At 31.8% G+C, this 7,712-nt stretch overlaps 1 long non-coding RNA gene across 1 annotated transcript; it reads right to left on the reverse strand.

The window, feature by feature from the left end:
* Nucleotides 1-442: 442 nt before the first annotated feature.
* Nucleotides 443-4,140, reverse strand: LOC148875623 (uncharacterized). The gene is made up of 2 exons (XR_016105620.1): nt 3,720-4,140; nt 443-846 (listed from the first exon to the last, which is right to left on the reverse strand). It is a non-coding gene; the product is annotated as an uncharacterized LOC148875623 (long non-coding RNA).
* Nucleotides 4,141-7,712: the final 3,572 nt, after the last annotated feature.

A 7,712-nucleotide genomic window follows, 5' to 3' on the forward strand; every position in this document is an offset into this window, starting at 1 on the left:
CTGTTTTATAAAATTGTAGGTGATGAAGCATGCCATTACGATGTATCGTTGCATTTGTAAGTCGAAAGATGGCATATTCTATAGGATAGGAAATTTTTCCTTTAGTATCCCAAAGCACATTTCTATAACATTTCTTAGTGATGAGTGCATGTAATTAAATAATTCTTTTTTATCGAAACTTTGTTCTTTGCCCTCTATAGTCATTTAGATGATATCATTCACCGGAATAAGGTGTTAAATATCCAAGCCCACTAGGAAATCCAGAATCAATAAGATAATATTTTCCTACAAAATCCGTATGCAATCGAATGCATTGGACATGGGTAAATAGACATATATTAAATATCAGAATAAATTACCTGTAGGAGAATGTGGAAATTCTAAATGTGGTTGAGAAATAGTTTCTGCAAATACCCTAGAATCATGGACAAATCATTCCCAGTTCACGTAAACACAAGTAAATTTCATGTCAAACGAGCATACAACCAAAACATTTGGAGTGCAACATGACTTCCTCCCCCTATATGGAATTTGTTCGTCCAAAGGAACCCATGCACTTATATGAGTACCATCAATTGTTCCAATACAATCCTAAGTGGTGATATACGTGGCCAATATATAACTAATACATGACATATATAGATATATAAGACAATAATGGAATACTTGAAACCACGGGTAATATTTCTCCAAATGTTTGATATGTGGTTGCACATCTTCAAATGATGGTGGTTGAATCAACTCTCTCCCAAGCCTATAAATTGCTTTGCAAGTCCTCCTAAAGTATTAATAGTACTTTTGGAGTGTTGGAACCTACTTGCAATCAACCGATTTCATTGTGATTAACTGTCATAAAAAAATAGCAAATGATTCATCCACTGTGATATTTCAACTATTGGATAAAAGTTTATAGTCTCTCAAGATATTAGCAAAATTTTTAAATAAATGTCTCTCCATCCTAAATGTGTTATACACTTTGTCAATATGCTCTAAATCGTCCAAACACTCTACGACAAATGCACGTCCACTCATCTTTGATGTGTAATATGGTTGTTTAACAAAGTATGTACTATAGTATCTTATTACTCCATTAATGAAGGTAAGTTCGAAGAATTTCTTATTGTCTTCATCCCATACATTAAAAGGGATGTTGTTTATTTCATTGATATTCATAGAATTCCTATAAACATACACACATTGCTATACTAATTAAGATATGAAGTATGATGAAACATGATAAAACATAATGGACATATAAAAAAATTAATATAAATTGTGCATAACAAAAATTAACATAACTAAATTGCCAAACATAATAAAAAAATCCATACTCATAAGATATCCAATCACTCAAAAGAAGTCAAACGTAAGCAACAAACAAGTAACCCAAAGTTATCCATATCTAAAGATTCTTCAACCACTCAAGTTGACATTCATATGTAAACTTCATAAACATTTTTCTTCAATGTTCCTCCTTAAATATCTCAGCTACTTTCAAAACTTGTTGGACACTAATAGCTTCGATCATCAAAAAGTCGTTCACAACATCCATGCATTTTGCCACAGGTACATCTATTTTTCATTGTTCCTCCTTCTCTTTGTCCTTTTCTATCTCTCTTTATTTGAACTTCTAGTAGTCTCAATCCAACTTTGCTGAACTCTGCCCATGCATTCATTGCAGGCAACAAATCAGTTCCCTATCTGATCATCTTCCCTTTCCTAAGAGAGATGGGGAGTGAACTAGTGCTTCAACATTACTTATAAATGCATTTCCTGTAGCACTAGTTCTAGAGAAGATGATCTCCAACTCCCTCACATAGGGGCAACCCTTTTTCTCTATCTTCTTTACGCACTTATACTTTTAAATGAAGTATAATAGTTTAGTATTAGCATCCTAATAATTAAAACCCCTCAAATAAACATAAATAAAAGAAATGTATAACATCCATCTTGCTAGAAGTTGGTTCTTTTGTTAGTGAATCTATTGTAACTCATATATGTTTGCATATTTGCTGGTAATTGCTGAATTGCTTCTTTAAGTGATGAAATCTGTTTTTGAACTGCTCACAGGTATATGCTTTGTTGTGCATGTTGTTGAATTTTTCAACAAGATATTTTCAACCATCAATGTTAAACGTTGAGGCTAGTCTATTGTGAGCCTTCATTTGATCTACCATCAATTCAATGTGGCCCGTTCTTTGGCCTTACTCCATGTGGCAGATTCATTGGTCCTATCCTCATGCAATAACTCAGACTGAGAGGCCATATATGTCTACAGAATAAGATATAAATGGATTATGTGAAACAATCAAATTCTAACAACATGAAGATGGAGTCCAATTCTAATGGAACACCCATCAAACTTGAGCTTGATGGAGCCATAAAAAGGGGGAGTCCAATCCTGTACAAGATTGTCTTTCAAAGTAAAAGAAAATGCAAGAGCCAACCGGCATCTACAATGAACCACTCTAATGATGATAAGATAGCCCAGAATTACAAAAACCATATACCTTATTGAGTTCTATCTCAATTCTTCTTCATTAGAAATCAAGATTGATTACACTACAAACACAAGGTCGACACTATTGGGTTTCCTTGATTCAGTTTCAGACAAAGTTACCATCCCCAACTCTATATGATCCACGGGATTCGTGGGACTCATAGGCTCACTACTTATAGATCCGACTCTGCCATGGATCCTGGCTCGATTCCTTAACTTGTACGTGGTAAAAAGAAACCCAAACATTGAAACAAAGACCTCCCCTCCTACAAACATTAAAATGGTGAGAAACACAAGTTGGGTGTTGGAAAAGACCTCCATTTCGATAGTAGACATGCTGGAAATAATCGTCGCAGACACTGAAGTGAAGAATATATCCAAGTCCTTGGGTTTAAAAGAATCGGTTATTGGATTCTAAAGTTAAGAATTGTAAAATCTACAAGGGAAACAGAGACGAAGTAACAAACAAGAATATGAAAAGGGTTTGCCCAGAAGAATAGGAATGTAAACAACAAGATCATTAGACCCCAAATGGATCTACTAAAACAAGCTAGCTTCATGCATGAACAACTACAGAGATGGCTTAAAGGTGTACATCTTATACTATTGACAAATTAAAAGATACATCAATTATTAATATAAGCTTAATTAATACTGCCCAAGAAAGAATAAAAATACACCTTTGAGACACTTCTTTAAAGAGGTTCCCACTTTATTTTATTTTGGACCCCCTGGGCCTCTTGTATGCATGTAGCCATATATCTCGGATTGAATTGGGCCTAACAAAGCTCCCTTTGATATTGTACAGGAGTCCATCAATCATAGATCAACTCGACCCAAGTGTACTTGAACAAAACTTGGAAATATTTTTAGAAGACAATAATTCTAGTATATGTTTCAATTTCTAAGTAAGATCTCCACAGACACACACATGGAGTGGGTTCACTATGTTGAATTATTTAGCAAAGAAAGCCGAATGACTAAAGGGGAGAGGGTGTTAGGCAATATGTATGGCTTTGGTTTCGAAAACAAAATTTTTTGATCATAGATCAACGCAATTATCATCAACATTCATAAAAAAAAATATATACTTCTAAAGCCAAAAGAATAGAGATCCTTATAATTTTTCTTTAAGGCAAAAGAACAGAAAGAGAAAATAGTCTTTGACATTACGATGAACATCTAGCTATCTAACAAATCTCTTTTTAAGTTCACATACCAGCGGAGCGATGAAGAGCTTGGACGGCTTCAGTGGAGCATAGCAGAGGAGACCTTCAGTGGAGCGGTGAAAAGGTTGAACGGAGGAGAGCGTGGAGTACAGTAGAGGAGACCTTCGGTGGAGCGATGAAGAGGTTAGACGGAGGAGAGAGTGGAGCACAGCAGAGGAGGAGGAGAGCGTGGAGCACAGTAGAGGAGACCTTCGGTGGAAAGAAGAAGAGCTTGGACGGAGGAGAGCTTCGATGAGCACAGCAAAGGAGACCTTCGTTGGAGCAGTGAAGATCTTGGACAGAGGAGAGCTTTGGTAGAAACATTCGGCGGAGCACAACAGCTTCTAGTGGTGGAATACTTCCGTAGAGAAGACCTTCAACAATAAAGAATGCAGGGTTTGGACAGTACACGTGAAACATAATAACAAAGGTAAAGCGTGGATTAACCCCATCCATGAAAAAATGCCATTGACAAGAAATTGGAGTGTGGACAGGACTGATCCACGAGATAGTGTGAGCCGATCCAGTCCACAACAAACCAACTGATGATTTCATCTTGTTGCATGAACCAAAATGATCCATCTACAAGATAAACACACTACTAGCAGCACCTTAGCATAACCATAACGGTAATTTAAAAAATTTACCCTTTAATAATTTAATAGGTTTAAAAAAATCAATGTGATTTAATGGCTATCACAACATAACCAATGCAGCATGATATTAATGAAACATTTCTTGTAGGTGACATGACCCGACCCGTTAACCCAGATGTGGTCGTCTATCTTCACCCGATGTAAAGAAATGTCTCATTTTCAAATTCCGAGTGGTCCGCACATTACAAAAGAGATGCCACAGTTTTCTGAAAATAGTTATTCTCAATAAATGTAATGTAATTATTTTCAATAAATAAATAGTCTACTATAGTTACGGTTAATGAAAACAAATACTATAAATAGTAAATAACATAAATGGATCGGAAATGAGATGGACATAGCAAAGTTCCGATCCATTTTAATCATCAGTGTTACCCGCATTACATCTACAGTGTTCGCTCAAATGGGCGATCACAGTAGATGAACCTGGTCTAACAGAATGCGATGCATGGACCTGTTGATGATTTCCATTTCCCAGTGATTTCCAGTGATTTCCAATCGGTAGAAGCATTCTAGTTGTGATTTCCAAGTGTAGTACTCTGAAATCGCTCAATGAACAATAGGGTGGAGGTAGGGTGGCAGTTCAAATTAATCGGACCGTTGAACTGCAAGATAAGAAGATAATACGTTAGCAATACAGAGGGGCTCTGCCCCTGTTTTGCTGCTTATAAGGAGAAAGCCGATGCCTCTGTTTTTGCGAAATAAAATTTGCTTACCTGTGGCAATATTTCAGAGCACAATCGGTTGGACTTTGTACAGCCACTAGTCTACCTTCAAATCTGTTTATGGATTGAACTATAATATGAGAATACGATAAGTTAGAAAAACAGGGTGAAGCCCCTGTTTCGTTGCATAGAAGGAGAAAAACAAAGAAAATTCTCGCCTTACCTTTAATATGGGTCCTCTCTACTGAACTGAAGAAAGAGAAGAGGCCGGTGTTTCACTTGGAAGAGAAAGAACATGGGAAGCATCAAGAGTGGATATGGAATTATGGATAGCTTAGGAAAGTAGGAGTGCTTGTAACTTAGTGGGCTTTCTTCCTAAATTAATGGAACAAAACAGGGGAGATTGCCATGTCTTATGGCAACTCCATGCAACTCCATGAGCTTCGAGAGGGAATCTTGCACCCCCTCTAGAATTGTTTGGTTTGGGTAACGGAGCAAGGAGAGGATTATTGACATGGCAAGTTCTACTTTAGTATATACAACCGGGGACCCGTGCGATACAAAGGCTTTTTAAGCAAAAGCTAAACAATAGAAATATATAAGAGTATACAATTGTTTTATATTTTAATTTTTAATAAATAATTTGATCAAACTTGACCCAAGTTAGTCAATTTTCTAGTATTTCTGATCGGTTTTGATTCAACATTTTTTCAACCCGACCAAGTTAGGTCAACTTTGGTTTGGCCATTTGTAAATCAACCAAAACTGAACCGACTCGACCATAGATATATATTAATATTTTATATTTTTAAATATATTTTTTAATGCAAGAAGTGGAAAATTTCTCATATTTTTTAGTCTAAAATATTATATATCATAAATTTATTTTTTAATAATACCATTATAAATTAAATTTAAATTTAAATTTAAATTTTAAGTTTAAATCTTTTGAAAAAACAAACCAAATCGATACAACCCAAGTTAGCGGGTTTTCAGTTTTCACTAATGGTAAGTCAGTTTCGGGTGACAAACTCCTGACCTGACCAGGTCAATTTGGTTGGCGAAACAGTCTACAATCAAACCAAATTGATCATTAAACACTCCTAATTACAACTAAATTAATAGTCTAATATCTAATAAATAACAATAGTTTAATCTCTAATAATTATTGAAAATTTATAGCAAAAATACAATAGATATATATTTAATAAAAATAAAATAATTTCAAAAACACAATAAATACTAAAATATATTAAATGAGTCAATAAATAGTGTAATCTCAAATAATAGTTTAATCTATAATAAATATTAATCAATAAATTATAAAAATACATTATTACTAAAAATAAATTTATAAAAAATACAATAAATTAAATTTTAAAAGTTAAATAATAGTTTTCTAGGATGCATTTGGCATTCCTTATTTTAAGGACCTATCTCCATTTTTCTCTTAAAAAATCGGTGTTCATAAGGGAATTTTTCTTTTAAAAGGAGATAAGTCCTTAAAATAAGGAATGTAAAATGCAGCCTTAATCTCCAATAATAATTGACAATTTAATGTTAAATAATAAAACAATTGTAGATTTATAAATAATTATTGAAAACATATTTATCAAAAAACACAATAAATAATTACTAAAAATAAAATAAATATTAACTTTTAGTATATATATAAATATATAATGAATATACACTATTATTGTAAAATTATTACTAATAAATATTTTTTTTGAAAGTTATTTTCTATAATTATTAATTGATATAAGTGAAATTATTTATTTACAATATTATTTAGTTTTGTAAATAATATTTTTATTTAAAATTTTAAAATATTAATTATTTATTGAATTTAATAATCTATAAAATTATAATTATTACTATTATTACATAATTCGTCATTAATTTTGTTAAATATTAAATTATTATTGATACGAATATTATGAAATCTGTTATAAGTATTTTTCTACTTTTAAGATTTTCTTTTTAGATTTATTACATAATTTTGTTATTTTAATTATTTAAAATGTAGCCACGTTAATTATTTTCTTATTTAACTATTTAAATAATAGGTAAAATATTTAAAATTTTTCATTATTTGAATTTTATTTATTTTAATATTTTTACGTAGTTTTAAATATTTTGTTATATAATTATTTAGCTATTTTTAATATTTTGTTATTTAAGATATTTAGTTATTGAAATATTTAAATAATGTTTGATTTTTTTTAATGTTTTATTTTTATTATCTGAATAACATTTTAATTGATTAATTTGTAAAATTATAATTTATATTGTTACTACATATTTTCATGATGAACTTTGTAAAAATATAGAATTATTAATAATATGAATATTATTAAATCTATTATAATTAACTTTTGTGTTTTAAATAAATTTTTTAAAGTTAGGGCATGTTCGTTTCCTCTTAACTCTTATCTCTTAAGAGGAATCTCTTAACTTTAAAAGAAAATTGGTTGTTCATTCCCTCTTATCTCTTATCTCTTAAAGTGCAATCATACAACTTTTTGTTTTGCAATGATACCCTCAAAAAGCAAACAAAAACTCTCATATATGGGGTCAAAATGGATATTTGATAGTTTTCAAAATTCAGAACAACACTCTTTTGCATTCAGAGTTCACAAGAAAGAAAAGTTCACCAATACCAATATACCTCTTAGTGTAA

Source organism: Nelumbo lutea, chromosome 1, assembly GCF_056320005.1.
Source record: "Nelumbo lutea isolate HS-2025 chromosome 1, American lotus-T2T, whole genome shotgun sequence".
In the NCBI taxonomy this organism is placed as follows: Eukaryota; Viridiplantae; Streptophyta; class Magnoliopsida; order Proteales; family Nelumbonaceae; genus Nelumbo; species Nelumbo lutea.